Here is a 19,915-nt window from a genome sequence, read left to right as displayed (position 1 = left end):
TGGTGCCAACAAACTACAACACAACCTTCACATTTTTAATTGTGCCCTGGTCCATGCAGGGTTTCTGTACAATTATATGATAATTCACAGGCTTTCCAAATATTAGCGCTCTGTCCTGAATCTAAAGTGCATGTTGCTGATTCCTGGAATTAAAACCTTCAGGCATTTCGGTCAATTATCTTTCCTATTGCATCACGAACGTACACACAATTACCACTAAAAGGAGAAGTAAATGCACCTTGCGAGTAGCAGCAGGACTCCGTTCTTAAACTTAGCAATGTGTTTCACACTTCCTGTTCCCTCGTCCGGTGGTTAATAAAGCTCGTGAGATTTGAAAGCAGCACCTCCTTCCAGCTTGGTTGACATCGCCTAGTTACGACACGTGGTTACATTTATGCCGGATGGCTAAAACAGATCATGTTGATGTGTCGCTTTACATCATCTTATAATGGTTAAAAGTTTTTGTTCCTACATGTGGTTGGGATTAGGTTACCATGGTGACAAGTCCCCCCATAAACACACTGAGATGCAGCCGAAGAAACACGCAACACGTTCCGTTTTCAAGGCCTGAGAAATCGCTCCTATGCTTAAACAACAATACTGCTAGCACTCACAACTACTGAGGTAGCATGTTAGCATTACCCAGGTGTACAAGCCAATGTCGGCAAAGGCTATGAATGATCGATGACATTTAAATAGATAAGTTGTATCTACAAATTCTGAAATTAAGATGAAAACCGTTTTTGTTCCAGGTTGTGAACATGTTTATAAAAAAAAAGACTAGGTGTCATCATCGACAGCACACCATCACTCCAAACAACAATAACATCACAAGGTCAAAATATTTCCACATAAGCAAGATTACTCGACACCGCCCGTTCCCCACACCCAACAATAACGCTGTTCCAGGTCACACTGATCACTGCATCTCCCTTCTTTTACACTGTCTCCGGTGTGCGATTCTTTCCCTGGTTAGCCTGGTTGTCAAAGCTGTCGCTGCTGGTTAGCTAACACCAGCTACTGTGAGACTTCCACACCAACCAACACAGTTACATCAACGTCTTCAGTGACGGACAAGATGGGAAACGTGTAAATAAAATTGTGATTTATTTTTTTTTAAATCAGTGTTAACCCTGTCATCAATCAATCATTTAATTACGCTAATGGAAGTCAGCATTAGTAGTAGCATCGCTGGCCTGTCATGTATCAACACATCAACACAGCCACAGATACATATATTAGCTATGGCTGCTAACAGACCATTAGAGTCTAAAGACAAAGCATCAGGCACGCATCTCATCTCAGTCGATTATAAATTCAACTTCAAGGGTTAAATCTTGTCTCCTGACAAAACTAATTCCAAGCAAACTAATCTCATCACCATTTCATTTGTCTGCTTCCACCTCAACAACAAAGCAACTCATTCAACGCAGCAGCCTCTGATAGTACAGCTGAATTCCCCGGTAAACACCTGCCGTCATCCCCCCGCCACCGACTTCCACACATGGTTTAATTTTAGAAAGCGTCTGCATGCAGCCGGGGCTCATTCACACGTTTGTGTTCATGAGTCCGACTCAATATTTGTAAGAGCCTGTCACACATCACCTTGCAAACAGGACTGAAACAGAGCACAGAGCCGCCAGCTACAGTGGTATTTTTGGAGGTGTTGTTTAATGTGTCAAGGTCAAATGAGAGTCCTCCGTTTGTTTTTGTTCTGTTTACGTAGCTCTGATTTGATTCACAGAGAAGACTTCGACCTCTCAGGAAACAGTTCTGCTGTGGCTTCTCAGAGCCCAAGGTCATCAGAATTTATTGCATTCCTTAACCGGAGTCCTCTTTGGTTCACCAAACCTCCGCAGTCACAGAGACTCCTTCCAGGAGGAGCTGTTTTCTCTTTGTGTATCTGATGTTTTGTGCAGCGGGGCACCGGGGAATTGTTCCTCTGCTGTGAAGTTGGGGGACCAGAGGAAAGCCTCAAGCTCTTGATTAACAAACACAATATTGAATTTCCTCTTGCATCCACTGAAATATATGCAAACTCTCAGCCTCCGGTTCGCCCTCATTCTCACATAGGTGTGCAGGAGGAAATAAATTCAGCAGTTTCTTCTCATATGATAACCATTCAGAGGGGAATGCATGAGCCGTATTTACAATGTTTTTCCAACAGCCAAATCCTACACATGAGCAAACCTTTAGATTGTGCTCTTTCTCATCTCATTTCACAACAGAGAACGGACACACAACAGAGGAACACAGCGGGTAATACCTCCCCGTCCTTCACTGATTGCATTAACTTTCTCAATGGCTTGCTCCCAGTGTGGCTTAGGAGGCGAAAGCTCCTAAAATGAGGTGTCATTGCAAATTACTGGAACAGCTGAGGTCCAGTGCTGCCCCGCCGGCTAAACCTACCCATCCAGGTGGCACCCACAGTAATCAATCCTGATCTGGCTCACAGTTAAGTAAGAGAAATTGGTGCTGATGTGGTGTGTGTGTCAGAGGAGGCTGGGGGTGGGGGGGGGGGGGGGGGGGCAGATGCATCACCACCACCACCAGGTGTCTGACACAATATAGCACTGATGCAAAGAAGAGGATAGAAAAGCCGGCCTGTGCTTGTGATTGAGAAGAGTGCTGCGACACCACCTACACTCACTGCAGCACATTTAAAAACATCAACCCTGAAGTGTTTTACTATGACTCAAAAGCAATAAAAGCAAAAATAAACAGAGGTTATTATAAGGTTCAGTGAAGGTGGATGTAAAGGCAGAGAGAGCAGAGCCAGGTGGAATAAATCAGAGGTATGTCATATCAATGATGTCACTGATAAAACTGCATAAAATGGATCACAAAGGACCACAACACCATACCTGCCAGGTTGTATCCATTACAGCGCATGACTGGGGTGAGAATAAACACCAATGTGGCCTCAACCCACAAGTAGTTGAAGTGTGAAGTTACACCCACTATGAAGAGGAAGAGCAGGAGGAAGAGGAGTTTGGACTTGATCAGTAAAATCAGTGACAATGTAGGAAGTAGTGAACAATAGGTCTGGGCGATGTTACTTAGAACCAATATCGTGATGAATTGACCTCGATGATGATATTTTTTTTGTTGTGCCTGGCGCCAAAACTCTGTGTGTGTGTGTGTGTGTGTGTGTGTGTGTGTGTGTGTGTGTGTGTGGCCGAGTTTCGAACCAAAACACTAATAATCCCGCTCACCACGAAACAATCAATTAATCATCACACATAACATTGCGTCGGTTAGAGGCTGTAAATGTTGGTTTCGATATATTTTCGGTGATTTTGCACAGCCCTTGTGAACAATAACAATACATTAGTGTATGCTATGAATTGGTTAATGGTCAGAAATCATACTGCAGAGCCATTTTGTATATGTCCTAATATGTATATGACCGATCAGGTGTCTCTTTGCAACATGTGATGCTGGACACTGATTCAGCTTGAGAAAGTTGCAGACTGCAACACAAAAGGCGGGGAATAAGAAAAAGAGGAAATGGCAACAAAAAGCTCTTTGTGATGTTTGTTTGGTCCCTGTTGCACAGAAGGATCATCTCGCTTCACTGCAGTGTTCCTCCAAACACACACCCTCAGGTGAGGTCCAGCATGGCCTCCTTCCACCTCCTTCTGCTCACTTCCCCGTGCTACAGAAGGGCCCTTGAGTCATGCACACTTCTCCTTGGCTGCACAGTAAGGCTTCAAGTTGTGGGTAGAAATTATCTCTGCTCACGCTCCCTCGCTCCAGCCCCACTGACACAGTCTGGATGGGGATAAAAATCCATTCACAGCCCTATCTCACCATCTCTATATCCAAAACATGTGCTTGGGCTCCTTCCCACTTCACAGGCATTTATTCAGCTCTGAGAGCACTCCATCTACTCAGACAGAGGGAAGGGGAAAAAAAACACGTCTGATCACTTTTGGATGTTTTTTTTTTTCAGCAGATTAATCAAACGCCTCTCATTACACAGATGATTGAGATCCAATTATTTGCTGAATGATATACAGTTTTAATTAATTTGAATTTACATTGCATGAGCCTGGAATTAAAATTTCTATTTTTAATCCAAGCAAATCTGGCGGGTGGCTTTGATTGAATTAATCATTCACGCTTCCCTGTGGTGTGACAGTGGCCCTGCTTGCTCTGTTGCTCTGTACCTGGAGAGGGCACTGTCTGCAGCCAGCTGCTGACATCAGGCGCCTGGCAGGGCCGTGATCTCCAGCCACCAGAGGCGCAATTAGAGTGGACAGCGGAGACGGATCACACTGAAGGCTGATATATTACAGCTCTGTCCGAATAAGGCACACAAAACGGCTTCATTGACACCCAAAACGGCCTCTGGCGTATTACTCTGGTGGACCGAGGCTGTTTACTGGACTGGTTATGACAGCTGGACTGGCTGTGATGGTTTTAGACCATTACCCTCGAAAGAAAAGTCCAAGAACAGGAAAGGGCTGCTTTAAGTTATCTGTGTAACAAACCCCCCCATCTATCTATCACAAAGTTCAGAGGCTCGTCTCATTTTAAATGTTTTAGACCACGTCTCCTCTCAGCTGACCCAGAAATCTACTTCACCATCATGCGAGGAGTGAGCGTGGCTTATAGAGCGCAACACAATTCAGACACCAAGCGATTCAACGACACAAAAACAGACAGATTTAAAGACAAATATGACCCCGATCACACTGGGGAAATCAATCCGGCTAGAGCGGGATTCAGGCCGTATCTGGATATATCCAGATTGATTTCAATCCACCTCTCGGAGGTGGATCTAGCCGGATTGGCTTACCTCTGGCTCAGGTCTGAACGCAAATGTGGCTAGCGAATCCCACTAGCAATGTGATACTTCAACAGCTTTGCCCCGGTTTTATTTTCGACAGAGCTACAAAGGAATAAACTGCAAAAACTGAACTGAAAAAAAATGAAAGAAAGAGCGACACGGGACAAAAAAAACAAGCGGACATGCGGGCCTATTGCATAATGCGAGGCGCCACCTAGTGGTTTGGAGGACAACAAACAAGCAAGCCGGATTTAGTTGGATTGAGCGTGTACACGTGTGTGATAGCCAGATCTTGATTCCATCCTACTCTAGCTGGATTGATGTTCTCCAGTGTGAACGGGGCCTAAGTCTCTGTGTTCATCTGATCTGGGTTATGGGTTGCTTGTGTTCTTTCTATGTTTTTCCACCTTACCAACTTGTTGTCTCTCATTTTCTGGCACTGGTTTCCAGAGAAACCCCAGTACTCTCGCATCAACCTGGTGGTGGTGGTTGGGGGGGGGGGGCTGAGGCTTGTCAGGGCTCCTCACTGATCTATTAAGAGCCAATAAAAAGATTCACTTTGATGGTAGTGCATATTGTGGCCCTGGTTACCCCCCCCCCCCCGTGGCAGAGGGATGAGTTACATGCAGCACTCCCTTTCATTTATTATCCAGTAGATTGAAAAGTATAATGAAAGGTCCTAATGGAACTTTCCAGTGAACCAGCAGAGATTATAGAGGCACCATTGTTATGAAATCTCAGTGAATATTAAAGGAGTCAAGAGGCACCATGGGCACATCATGATGTGCATGCACGGCAGCCACAACAGGATCTGCAGCTCACTTTGGAATAAATGGATTCTTTGCCTGGAGCTCTGCTGAATACTATATTACATTACAGCCTTATCTCCCCTGGAAGGCTTTTTGACAGAGGATGATTTAATGCAGGGCACACAAAAGCTACCACCCAGAAATTAAACACAAACACATAAGGCGCAGGACTGCTGATAGGGGCATCCTCATTACAGCGCCAGGCATTGTGGGTAATGAATGGCAGCTGTTTAAATGATGAAGGTGAGTTTAAAACAAAAAAATGACTTTTTCACCTTGTTAGATACGTCTTCGTGGCTCAGCATTTATCTGGCCAGGAGCAAAACTTTCTTAGTTTGCACCCTGTCACAGTTCTTTCTGTCTTCCACCCGGTGTACCAAACCACAATTTCTTTGGATGTGTCCAATAAAAGAAACAAACACAGTACCATGGTATAGACTACACTGGACCCCAAAATGAAGCAGACAAGACAAAGATCAATGATCAGTTTATTCCTTGTCAAGGAATGTTTTAGAGTGAGGATGATTGTGTTGCAGCTGTCAGCAAGCTAATACTACTGGACGAATTGTGGTTAAATGTCCATGATCCATCCGTCTTTCTGTGGAGATGGGTCACAGAGCCAGCGGTCTGGGCAGGGGCGCCCAGACTCCTGCCGGCCCCCACATCACTCCTTCGGGCTGTGCGTGGCCGGGCCGGGCCATGGGAGAAAGACCCGACCATCCAGGCCTGGCCCCACCCTGGAGCCAGGCCTGTTAAAGGAGGGAGCAGTTTAAACACAGGCTGCGTATCTGAATGTGTCATAAGAAACTGTGTTTGATCCATATTTGTGTCTTTGGATGCCACAGCTGTTACAGCTGTATGAATATGTTGGTGAGTATACAGACCACAGCCACATCTTGTACAATGGACACTTTCTACTGATGGTATCACCTACAGATAACGGGGACGTGTGCGTACTTTCATTTTCAGCAAGCACCAACTGTTTCCTTCCGAACTTCTTCCTGTCGGTGAAAAAGTCTCTGCCTTCTTGAAAAGTGGACTTTTCATTCCAAACGGTGTCAAGTTTGCAGCTAGGAACAATGAGGCCTGTAGGTCGAGTAAGACGTTAAGAAGACAATCTTCAGACCCGGCCTTCCGTTTAAGGTGAAGATGTGGCTGTTCTCCCTGTCAGTCTTCTCGCTCCAAAAGCTTTTCTGCATTAAAGAAGCTATCAGTGACACCCTGACACCCGGCAGCGGCTCTGTTACAGCTCCCTCAGCCCCGCAGCAGATAGCCTCAGACCTAAAGAGCGGAAGCAATAGGCGATGGCTGGGTGGGTAGGGGTGTGGAGTGTGCAGAGGCAGAGGGGGAGGCCCAGGCTTATCACCAGCTTCACACTGAAGAAAGACTAATCCATTATTGCAGGGATAAGGCGTGTATTGGGAATCTGGGCTGACTAATGCACTTTTAGACATCGTCATAGTAACCATTGATGATATTTAAAGCTGGAAATACGATATATATGTATAAAATATATATCCTAATGACTAAGACTAAGAACAGCCAACTCTGTGCAGCCAAGTGAAAACAGCCAGACGCTACTGATCCAGTCTGAGACCTCAGTTCATACTGATGAATCCAGCTAAATAAGAGTTCCAATCCAATCAAGAAAAACAGACATCAACGGCAGCGACTGAAAGTTTATAATAATAATAATAATAATATAATAATATTTCTGCGTAAATCCGACCCAAAACATCAGCAGAGTTTCGCACAGGTCCTGAGCGTTGACAAAGAAAACCCAACACAACCACATATCTGTGAGCAGCAAAACTCTGGTTGGAGGTGGTGTTGATCATCATTTTGGAAAAGGTTACAAAGCCAACTCTAAAGAGTGAGTCCATTTTACAATGAGACCATGAGCAGCCTAACACAGAGAGACAGAGGAACACTCCCCTGTACGTGAAACATGCAGCAGTAGAGAGCAGGATGTGACAGAAGCCTCCTTCCATTCAGCAAATCCTGAAGATGTAAATGAGATTCCCACCTTGTCTCATGCTGCGATTTCTTTGTGCTATTTTTTCACAGCCTTTGTGTTCTTCTGACAAAGAGTTCCTCCATCAACACATGTTCAGTGGTTGTCAGGTAAATCACTCACACTTTCAATGAAATGTTTTACTACGAAATCCAAGGTGAGACCAAAACATGGATAATGAGTCCAGCTCGCTGCTTGTGCGGCACTCGACTGCAGCGACGCTCCGCTCATCTGTGATCCTCACATCGGGTCTTTTCCTCTGTTATTCACAGAGAAAATGGCTTGTGACAGTCAGCGAGGCTGGATAGTCAGGATGTGATTATCCACCTTTCCACAACTGTTTTTCATTTTTACTCGGTAGGTGTTTTCAGGTAGTGAGGGTCAAAGGTCGGCCTCAGTTATGTCTGCCAGCCTGTCTGTTATCAAAGTCATTTTTTCAATATTATCTTCAGCTATACTTTTCTGTGATAATTATACAGCAGCAGCTCTAAAAAGCTGAAAACACCAAAGACAAGTCAGGCAGGGTGTGTGGTGGGGACAACATGCGTTAGGACTAAGGTGGAATCAACGAGTTGCTTGGTGCAGCAGGTGACAAACACGGCCAGTAGAACTGAGGAGCCTCACTTCTGTAAAATGTGTCGAGGTGGAGAGATGCATAGACAGGGCTCTAGAGTGCGGCCATTTTGGTGTGACCTAATTTCTCAATGGTGCAACTAAAAAATATCAGAGGTCGCACCGGTGCAACCAGCTGTTAGAGGGAGATACATTCCCCGCGACTGTTAAAGTCTCCCTGTGGTCCAACAACAGACACACATTAGGCTCATATCATGGTCTAAACCAATCAGAGACCATGAAGGGCAGGACCCCCATGTGTGTGTGTGTACATTTGCAGTCAGACCGAGTCTGCCGAAAATCCAAAAGAAGAAGAAGAACGCGGACATATGCTGCGCAGAGCTGATGCTGTGTGATAAAGCTTGTTCCATACGCCACGAAAACAGATTAATCTGTTCGTGTTCCCGAGGTGACGAGAACACGGACGTTTGTCTTGTCTCTGACTTTTTGAAACGTGTGTGCAGAACTCATACAGATTTGTTGCTACTATGCAGGTTTTGCTAATTTGCCGCTTACCTGAGTGAGTGATGATAACGAGCCGGTCATGTTCAGGGAGGGGGCGTGACGTGCTCGTAGCATTATAACAGACTGAACAGCAGGTCTGACGGACAGTGTTATCTGACCTGCGTGGTTCATCCATGAAGGCTGATTCACTCACCTTAGTTTTAAGGAGTTATAGACCATGGTTACATGACGAACGCCCATTTAAACTGTTATTATCCTGATATAGCGGAGCATTGTCTGCCAGGATGATGTCTGAGGAGAGTGAGGCAGAGAGGTGAGGAAGATGAGAGAAGAGATACTGTAGCTGCTTTAGAAACATGTTGAAGAAAACAAAATATACATCTCAATCACAACTATCAAATAAATAAAGGTGTATATGATCATTTTTTAATTTTAATTCCCATTGGCAGATAGATAAGTGAGGAGCGACAGCCAGAAAATACAGAGAGAAAGCAAACAGGGAACTGAAGAGTGCTGCATGAACTTTGAATCGTCATTATGGACAGTGATTATAAACAAACTGCGGTGTTAAGTGTGCGGGCGGGTGTTAAGTAGGGTAGGGCGATACTGGCAAAAAAAATTCACGATTAATTGTGGCATTTAGCCGATAACGATGAATTTGACGATTAATTGATGACAATTGCACTTACATATTTTAAAGATCGGAGTTTATTCTTTTGATACAAGCAAAAATCCAGTTACTATGGCAACAACCAACGCTCCACGCTTCACCTAATGCATGTCGCGGTACTATACTACAGCTGTAGCCGGCGTTGTGTCCTCGTTGCGCTTTCTTCGTGCTCCAGCTTACGGTGACAGACGTTGAACCTCTGTTAGGAACGTGCTGCTAAGCATCATCTAACTGAACACCACTGCCTTCCGCCATTATTGTTATTGTGAGCTCACATGTGCGCGGGTGATGGTGAGAGTACGTCGAGTACGTGAGAGTAAGTGGCAAATATTAATCGGTGACAGTTTTTCTGACGATTAATTGCACACAATACGATTTTGCACAAGCCTAGTGTTAAGATGCGGTCCACCTAAATTTTGTGCTGGTGCACCAGTGCAACAAGTTAGTCTAGAGCCCTGATAGATGCTTTGGTGCTCACTTTATTAAAGCATCACCACAATCATGAAGCAGTCTGAGTCACCTCATACAAACACAGAGCACACCGTGCTGTACTCCCTAAACCAGACCCAGTCCTTGGATCTCCATTGACTTTGCATTTCATGAAAGCCCCCCCCCCAATCACTTCAGCCTTCTTCTTCTTCTTCTTCAAAAAGGGTTCGACAGTCTAAGAAATTCAGTATGCACATATATCACAACAAAGCCTGGGTGCCATAACAATAAGCCTCCCAGGATGCGGCATGTTCGGAACATTCCCTTTTGAAATTCAGTGTTTCTTCACACACACAGACACACACCTGCAGACGTTACATAAGTATGATCTATGTGACAACATGGATCATGCGTCACACACCCTGCCCAAACAATCATCCATAAAGGGTCCATGCAAAACAGCTCATGAGCTGCTGATCAGCGGATCGACAGAAATCCTGATTTTCTGACAGATTCAGTTTCCACAGAGCTCTGTGCACGGTCCCCCTCTAAACCCTCAGTCCTGCTACAATCTAGTGATAAGAGCTATCCATCTATCTTATTCCATTCTAATATTCTTAAAGGCTTTTTGTAGCTGGAGAAATGAAGGAAAATTAAGGCATGATGTACCCTTTAGGGGAGCCGTAAAGAAAGAAAGAGCAGACAGACGGAGGAATCCAGCGTACAGACGGAGGTGTACTTCTCTTGTTAACAAGCTGTCAGATCAAAGGTAAGCAGGACAAAAGCTCTTTCTGTCTGAGCCTCCTCTCTTGCACTCACCTCTGCTCTCTCTCTCTTTGACTTTCCCCTGCACGCACCCTGTGCTTCATCACCCTGCACACTGTTTGACCGCTCTGCAGACTGGCTCAGAATAAAGAAGCAGAAATGAATGAGAGGTGAGGAATTCATCAGAAAGAAGAAGGCTAAAGCAACGCTTAGTGACATTTTCAGACAGCATATACGTCTCCATGTTGTTCTGTGCGGCATGTTAGCATAACTGTGATTAAGTCTACAGCCACCTCTGCCATTCACACTGCATGTGCTACAAACAGAACAGTCACAGATGCTAAAAAATCTTATGAGACTCCACAGAAGCATTAAAGCACACAGCAATTAGTCTCATTCATAGCAGGTGGAGACAAACCCTGTGATGAAGGAAGCTTTATCCTGAGCAGTAAAACCATGAGCATTAAACTGACCCTGACCCATCGAGGCATGAGCTCTTCTGAAGGTGTGCTGTGGAATCTGCATCGAGACATCAGCAGCAGCAGCCTTTAAGTCCTGTAAGCCCCCATGGATCAGATTGTTTGTCCTGCACATCACACAGGCGCTGCACTGGACTGAGATCTGGGGGCTTTTGAGGCTAGGTCAACATCTTGAACTAGTGTTCCTCAAACCACTCCTGAACCATTAAACGGGTGGACAGGGACACTGCATCGATGCTAAGCTAGGTGTCAAAACAACATGAACAGCAGGACCCAAGGTTTCCCAGCAGAACCACACTGCCTCAACCAGCTCGCCCTCTGCATCCTCTTCTCCAGCCAGACCCCGCCATCCACATGATCTCAAAGACAATCCTCAGACCAGCCCCCGCCCTTCTTTCTTTGCTCCTTGCACCAGCTCTGATGTGTCCACTGTAGGAGTTTTCAGCAGTGGACACCCTGCCTGCTCTGCAGCTCCACAACACACCGTGCTGCTCTGAGTGTTCTGACACCTTTCTATCAGAACCAGCAGGAACTTTTCCAGCAGTCTGAGCTGCAGCAGCTCGTCTGTTGGATCAAAGCCTCGAGCCTCGACTGCCCACGTCACTGGCTCACCTTGTTTCTGACCACTGCAGACTGGAAACCCCCCCCCCACAGAGCTGCAGCTTTGGAAAAACTCTATTAATGTTTAAAAGGAGAGACAGTGCCTTTTTTTTTATTAGAACGCATCACACCCACCTTTGAATAGCTCTGACAAATGTGTCTATGGCTGGATACACACCTCAGTCAAACTGGGATTCTCTGGGACACACTGATCATTTGTTGCAGGATTGCCACCTCTTCAGGGTGCCAATGTGTTTCCCTCCCCCAGGAATCATGCAGTGGAAGAAATGACAAGGTGCAGGCTGCAAGGCGCCCCACATTCAAAAATAACAGCTTCTTATTTTCATTTTATTGTATGTCAATTTTCTCTCCGGTGTAATCCCTTGAATAGAAACTCTTAACAGCCACTTGCCACCCTGAAGGATGTAATTAAATGGAGTCAGATCTGAACGCACAGCTTTTTTAGACTAAATATATCGTGTTTGGATGTGTTGGTAGTGGAAGGAGGAGGTGGGGGGAGGAGGAGTGGGGCTGCCAGACCTCCAGAGGACTGACAGCGACAGGCATTCAGGTAGAGGGAGCTGCCAACTCCACTCTCAACTCAACGCAGATGTGAGAGGCAGCTTGTTCCTCTTGATTAATGTCCTGTAGCACTTTACTACCGAGGACTTTAAATGGAGGTATGATGCATATAATAAGCTGTCATTCAACAAATACAAGACAAATGTTTGAAATACAACTTTAGTGAGGCTATGAGACCATGTGAAGGGGGCAGGTTTACTGCAATATGTTGAACCTTTGAGGTCCATCAGAGGACGAGGCTCTGAAAAAATCCAAAAAGATAAGAAAGTATAGAAAGATTTACCACAGAAAACAGAGCCGATTGTGTTGAAGATGGACCAACACAGCAGGCTCAGGCTCAGCAGGCCTGTTAGTTCAGATAGAAATTTCAATAAATAAAAAAAAGAATGAAAGAAGTTGCACAAAGACCAGATATCTCATGCAGAGGATGTCTGCAGTCGTTAGCCCTCATCATGCTCCTCACTCTTCTCTCTACCAAGGCCTCCACTGAGTCCATCTCGTCACAGACACACACTTTCTGATTTTGTCCAACCTGTTGATGTCTCTGGAAGTCATGCTATTCCTCCAACAGACAACACCAAACAATACAGCCCTGGCAGAAAAGGTGCAACATGTCATTGTCGTTGCACAGTCCTGACCCTGACCCTGGCACCCTCAACATATCGATGGAGGAAACAGCTTATATCTCCACCCCCTAGCTTTTAGCTTCACTTCGGCTCTGCAGCCATGGACGGGCTTCTGAAGCTCACACAGAATGTGGTGTTTGATCCCACTCCGCTTGTGTCGTAGAAGCACAAACGTGATTTTTGTCATATTAGAAAACATGAAACTGAATGGAAGAAAAGTGGTGTTTCATAACCTGCTCTCTATTCATCCATACTGAGGTACAAGACAACCACTGCCAGTGCACATCCCGTACTTACATACATACATCATGCTCCACGGGGAGGCAGATTGATTACAATGTCTGAGAAAATCAGCACATGCTGAAGAGAGGCTGAGAACAGGGGGATGATCCTGCATCACACTGAGAACACCATACACATCCAGGTGAAACTGGGATAACAAGGCTCCATAATAGCTGGCACACAGCATCACGACACACTGACAGGCTCCCCCACCATCATTCACCCACGCTTTCCCCACAGTGATCCAGATCAGGCAGCGGTGTCTGGGGGGAAAGGCAGCAGTTCATTTATCACCCTGATGCTGCTCTAATGAAGTGATAATGCATTAACACATTCACAGAGGGTGGCATGCGCACAGGAGGACGTGATGAGAGGAAGGAGGGCTAATAAGATGGAGGACTCATCACGTTCCCAGATTAAAGGTGATGGTATGTTCACGGACGGATGAAAGAGCACGGGAGTCCATCGGTTACACCTGAAGCAGAAGCAGTCAGGTGACTGCAGAGGTTTGGGTTCACCCTAGGTGAGACAGTTATCTTGTTACCTAACTATCCGGCTAACATGCAGCATCCATCCTCCTATCAGAGCGGGAATATCTGCTCCCAGAGGAGAGCAGGCCTCACAGGGATCATGTGGAAATCATGACTGATGTTTGAATAAACTGTGACTGATATTTAGTCTGCACACAGAAAGGGACAAAACGCAAAAACAACAGGATATTTCATTCATTCATTTAACAGTAGTCAAATAAATAAATGATAGGTTTGCCTAAAACAAGCTCAAGCCGATTTTTCAAGCTGTTTTTTATCTGATTGTTTTAGTAACTGATCGATAATTTGACTATAAACAGCCACCAGCTGCAACTTTACATTTAAATAAACTAAAGATTGCAAGTTATGCAGAGATAAGGGTGTGTCTGTGTTATATTTACACACTGAGAGTCACAGATCCACAGGGAGAGAAGAAGAACTGCAGAAAGAGAGAGTGTGTTTTTTTAATGGAGAGGATCTTCCTGAAAAGGTCAGCATGCGCTTGATAATTGAGCCGCCTGTCGGAGGTTTTAGCAGGCAGACTCCTGGTATTCAGTCAAAGAAGGCCGGCTGTCAAACGCCGTAATGACTGCTGCTATGAAAGCTCAGTTAGCATGATTAATGTGTCGTTGAATTGCTCCACTTGATAGCTGTCAACTCATCCCTGACACGACCTCTCTGCATAAATAACTTTGATTACATTCAGGCAGAAGGCACTGAATAAAAAGAGGAGCTTGATCAGGTTCCTTTGGGGACCAGGAAGTTTATATCGAGCTGTCCTGGAAAATGTTTGTCACCTAACAGAAACTGGCCGCTGCAGACGGCGACTCCACCAGGTGTCCCTGCCCGGCACCAGCAGCTCTGCACCGCTCTCCTCCCCAAATGTCCAGCATTAAGCAATGAAGTCCACAACAGCTGCATGGTGTGAGCAAACCTATTGATCATTTACACACATTCTAATAACACACAACTGCTACAAAGACTGCAGAATTTTCCTTTAACTCCCCTTTAAGGCCAAAAGCAGCAGCAGCAGCCATGTGTGATGCCTTTGTAGGTTAATGTAAGGTTCACTAATGGAAGGTTTCATGCCACATTACAGCCTTCATTCATTAGTAAAGAGGAGCAGACCAGTGCTGTCAACAGCAGTAAATTATTCATCCAGCGGAGCACAGCTCAGAACTTTGTGAAAGGCCAGCATGCGACGCAGAAACCCGCCGCCAACACCTGAAACTGATCAATACAATCAAGCGATCCTCATGTGCTGTTCTCTGCATGGTTAAAAAAGACCAAAAAAAACATGAATATCATGCATGGAATCTAATGAAAAATGTTTACAGGATATTTGATTTAATATCTGATCTGTCTCTTTTATTGCCATCATCATTCCTCATATTTCTCTGGAAACAGGAAATGAACATTCATGCAATAAATTCAATTTAAAGCTAAAGCCTAACATCTCTGTCCCTGAGGCTGAAGAATACATTGTTCCAAAAAGAAGCGTCAAAAACTGCAGTTCTTCCAACCGCCTTTATCTATTGTACAAAAGTGAGGTCAAAATATCTCTCCTATGGACACTGCCATGTTGGAAAAAGACGCCATCTTGGAACCAGAGTCTGCGCAGTACTGAAGCTGCTGTTCCACCCAAACACCAACCAGTAGCTTAGCTGCTTCACTAGCTGCTGTACTGTAACATTACTTCCTTCTTCTTTAGCATTTCATCACAGATCAGTGATTAAAACGTCTATTTAGGAGTACTTTTAGCTTTTGGTTGGGTCTGTGTAACATTCTCCAACATGAAGGGGGCAGGTTTACTGCAACCAGCCACCAGGGGGCAATCTGTCATGTCGTGATCTGTATTGGGGACTTAGGTAAAGGTGTCAGGGACACAGGGACACCGGGACGTTTGGGTGACATCGTGAATGCTTCATGTATAGTGTTAAACACCAATGGATGGTGGTGTCAAAACTCCTCTTAGACCATCATGGTACCCGGACTTTAAAGGAGGTTTAAGAACTTTACTCGCTGCCTGAGTTATCAGCCTTCCCTTCACTTGACCTTTCTGCAGCTCCTGCTCCTTTGTCCGTCCTTCCACGCTGCTCCATTTGCCTTTCCTCCTCTCTGTACTCCTCTCTCGCCTCCATCTTACCTCCTGGGAAGGTGTTCCACACATCAAAGCGTACCACCGCTGTCCATTCTGGGATAATCAGCAAACATGGGATAATTGGATCGTTGGAGGTTCCCCTCAAGCCCCTCAAGCCGAGTCAGAGCCTTTCTGACAGAAAAGTGCATCAATAAAAGAAGAGAGGAGTGACAGCCTGAAGCAGAGGAAGGGCACCGAAAGTCAAGAAGAGTGAGCGATGACATGCATATCAATGCTGCCCCTGCAAGGTAAACAATGACTCTCAATTACCAGGCCAAGTTTTAATTAAGATGACGGTGGAGTAATTATTGCCCCTGACAGGGATGATTGAGTCGGGGAGCCCATGTTCTGATTAGGGCGCCTGTGCGGATGCTTCCCATCCTATGGAGGCAATAATGACATGACCTCTTGATGTCGGAGGACGGCCTGCTGGCACAAGAGTCTTCAAATGTTCTCAGCTCGTCTTTTTCCCCTCACGTGGCAGAGTGCACTCTTCAGATGAGAACAGGGCAGAGACGAGAGCCTGTCTTTTTTCTATTTGCAGAATAAAGACAACAATAAAACTACGAGTGAGTGTGATACGCCTCACATCTCTCAAAGCTGTCGCACTCTTCATCGCTACAAACACTCTGTAGTATAATCTGCTGTTAGTGCAGCTGGCCTCACGTTTGTGTACTGATAGGAGGAAGAGACTCTGATCTGATCGATCAGGATCCAATGATCAATCTTTACCTCCAAACGTGTCAGTTCAGCTGTCTACCAGCTGCAGGTCTGCTGTGCGTTCACTGCAGTCCTCATAAATTCAGAGCTCCGTCACATTTTTATTTTACTGTTAATAAATGTCTGATCTGTCTTTTCTGTTCCACAGATTTCTCCATTATTTGCAGGAGGTTAATGACATTAAAGTGCGTTTGTATGGAAATTGAGTTCATTTGCATATAGAGAGACAGACAGTGCACACAAACACACCTCCCCTCAGCTTAAAACTCCAACATGTAGCCCTGTGGAGGTGAACACAGGCCTACCTGTGCCTACAGCTGCATAAGCTAAAAGGAGTCTGTAGCTGCTCTGTTCTTCTTCTTCTGCAGGGTTAAATACCGCAGCCATATCACCAATATAGTGGGAAATACTGCTCATTGTAGCCAACACAAGAACTCTGACGAAAAAAAAATCAATATGTGAAGTATGTGAAAACTACTCAGAAAGTATGAAGGGTTTATAAGAAGAATCAACAAAGCCAAGGATACAGGAGCGACCTGAAGCAGCTTGGATGTTGGCAGGTTATACTGCCAGCCTTCGACAGACCGTTCAATCTGATACAAAGCTGCAATCAGCCCCCCGTGAGAAGGTTGGAGAAATCCTGCCCCGTTTGAGGAATGGTCGGACACAGCTCATCTGTTGTCGGGCTGAGAGCTTCTGCAGGAAGACGCGAGCTGAAATTAATCCATCCTGGAGTGGAAGTGAGTAACTCTCCGTTCCTCTAGCTGTCACACACCGATCAATATTAACATTATGAACACTAATAGGTGAAGAGATTCACACTAATTCTATCATGGCTGCTCTCACTGGGTGAGAAGACAGGAAGTGCCAATGATGTCGACGTTACCCCCAACACATAGCACCTAGCTTAGCATTGCTGCAGACCATGTCCATGGTCTTTAATGGGAAAAGCATGTCCTCTTTCATTGCTTCACGAATGGTTTGAGGAACACAACCGGTTCACCGTGTTTATTTGGCCTCCAAACTCTTCAGATCTCAATCCAGTCCAGCATTTAAGGGGGGCGCTGGACAAACAAGCTCACAGCTTACAGGACTGGTGCAAACAGTGCTCATTCTGAGGCTTGTGGAGTCGATGCCTTAACGGGTCCAAACACGGACCCACACATAACGTAATGTAAGGGAAAGTTTTGGTAAGTTTCTCTCTGCTCCGTCCGGTAACAAGGCCTCCAGGGGACCAATTTCCTGTCTGGACTACAGGTCCTGCCATGTTTTTGTGTTTGGTTGAGAATGAGGAAGAGGAGCGTGATGAGAGGAATTACAGTAATTATTGTGTTTTAACCTGCTGTGTTCTTCACTGACTGTTCTCCTACTCGTTTGCTTTAGCCTGAAAAAGAATAAAAGCCGTCTCCACTGGTTGATGAACTTCAGAACAACAACAACAACAACAACAACACTGTGGTGATATTGTTCTGCTCCTATTAACTGGACTGCTCCACATTTCACATTCCAACTCCACTTTCCTCTAAAACTTCTGCCCTGTAGCCGGAGCTGCACATTATTCCTGACCCTAACCTGGACAGAGGAGTGAGCTGCAGCCTCATTATAGGAGTACAGCAAGAGGGTGAATGTAACCCGGAGCCACATTCACCCCTGATTACTGCAGGTGTGTCTGAATACATCATGGAGAAGGGCGGCGATGTCAGGCGCTGCAGGCAGGGCGCCGTACAGTGTGTAGGTGCACGACCTCGCTGACCCCAGACAGCAGCACGCTGCACAAAGCAAGGGCTAAAGACATTTACCTGCCCCGTCACGTGTGAATCCAGTTCTGTATGGCTGCAAGTGAGACTCAGACATTTCACATGTAGGTAATATCAAGTCCTGAAACTAAACACTGAACTCCATGACACTACTGCCACCATGTTTCACAAAGTTCTTATGCGATGTGTTTTTTGTCTTCGTCTACACCCGTACGTCACTATTTTAATCCCTTCTTAAACAATTAATGGACACATAAAGCTTAATAATCTGACCTTTAGATGTCTTTGTGCTGTAATTTCTTTCAAGAAACAGCAAAGCTCATTTATGTCGAGAGGCCATTTTTAACAGTGATATTTATAAATCACATTTTCGACCATTCACAGGCTGCACATGGAGGCCTGCAAGTAAAGTAAAGTACAGCCAGGTCTGAACTACAACATGAGAATGAAGTGAACCTGTCCTCTGTTGACTCACCCTGAACTTTTACCATCATGAAGTGCGGCCTTTACTTTTACAGCTGTTATGAGTTAGGTTGCCTTTAATGTCAAACTTGAATCTGCTGACAGGTAGGAGGCCTGTTCTGCTCTGTTGTGCTGATTTTTTCAGACTTTTTTGCAGCTAATCAGATGGTTTATGGTGAGCGCTCATATCCAAACCCCACAGAGGAGAAAGTATAATCTCTCAGGCTAACCCCCCTTCCTTCCTTCCTTCCTTCCTTCCTTCCTTCCTTCCTCCACCTCCTCCTCCTCCTCCTCCTCTCTCCGTCTGTCACCTCCACCGCCACAGCACCGAGCCAGCGGGGTGGAAAATTGCGTCTTGTCATTTAATTTTCACCCCACCAAAAAAAAAAAATCTACAATCTTTGTTTTCACAGGATTAATCTTTCTCCTGCTTTGCTCCACTTAAGTTGAAAGCTAAGCAAAACGAAGCAGGCTGTATCTGTATCTGCAATCTGCTGGGATGAGCTGGAGATGGCGCAGAAAGATGAATAATGATCAGCTGCATGTTTTTTTTTTATTTTGTCTGCAGAACGAAGCCATAAATTAGCCCAAGTGAAGGTCTCATGGGAAGGCGTCACTGTTAGGGAAATAACAACCTCATTTGCTTCCAACAGGTGGACACTGTGCTCCTATCAACCACACAGCTTTATTAAACACAGTGCAAAGATTCATACTGATTACATGAATAATAAAACAGGTGCAGACACACAACATGCAGTTGTGCGATCCAGGTTTGACAGATTTTTAGTGTCACAACAACTCGGTATAGAATCACGCAAAGTGCACAAATCTCTTTGAACGATGCAAAAAATGATATAAAAACAATATATTATAACGTCCCCTCTGCTCGTCACAGCTGTCACGCAAATTGTGTAACTTTCCAAACAACAACAACAAACAACCCAGCAGTTAGCGGTGATTGTCCAGGTGTGTGTAGGCGGAGAGGTAGGCAGTGTGCGGTCTGTCATTTCTCCATTTGGCATCTCAGAGTTTTTAACATTTAACGGCTACAAACTGTTTTTTAAAATGTTGATTTGGTCACAGTTAAAAAATGGAACATCTGTTTGTTAGCTGCGGAACATTGGAGATGTGGCTGATCTCAAATTCCTTCCTGAATTTATTTGTTTCCTTGAACAGCC

The sequence above is a fragment of the Parambassis ranga genome, chromosome 16 (assembly GCF_900634625.1).
Source record: "Parambassis ranga chromosome 16, fParRan2.1, whole genome shotgun sequence".
Lineage (NCBI taxonomy): Eukaryota > Metazoa > Chordata > Actinopteri > Ambassidae > Parambassis > Parambassis ranga.
The sequence above is the reverse complement of the archived record's forward strand: the minus strand, read 5'-3'. Positions refer to the sequence as shown.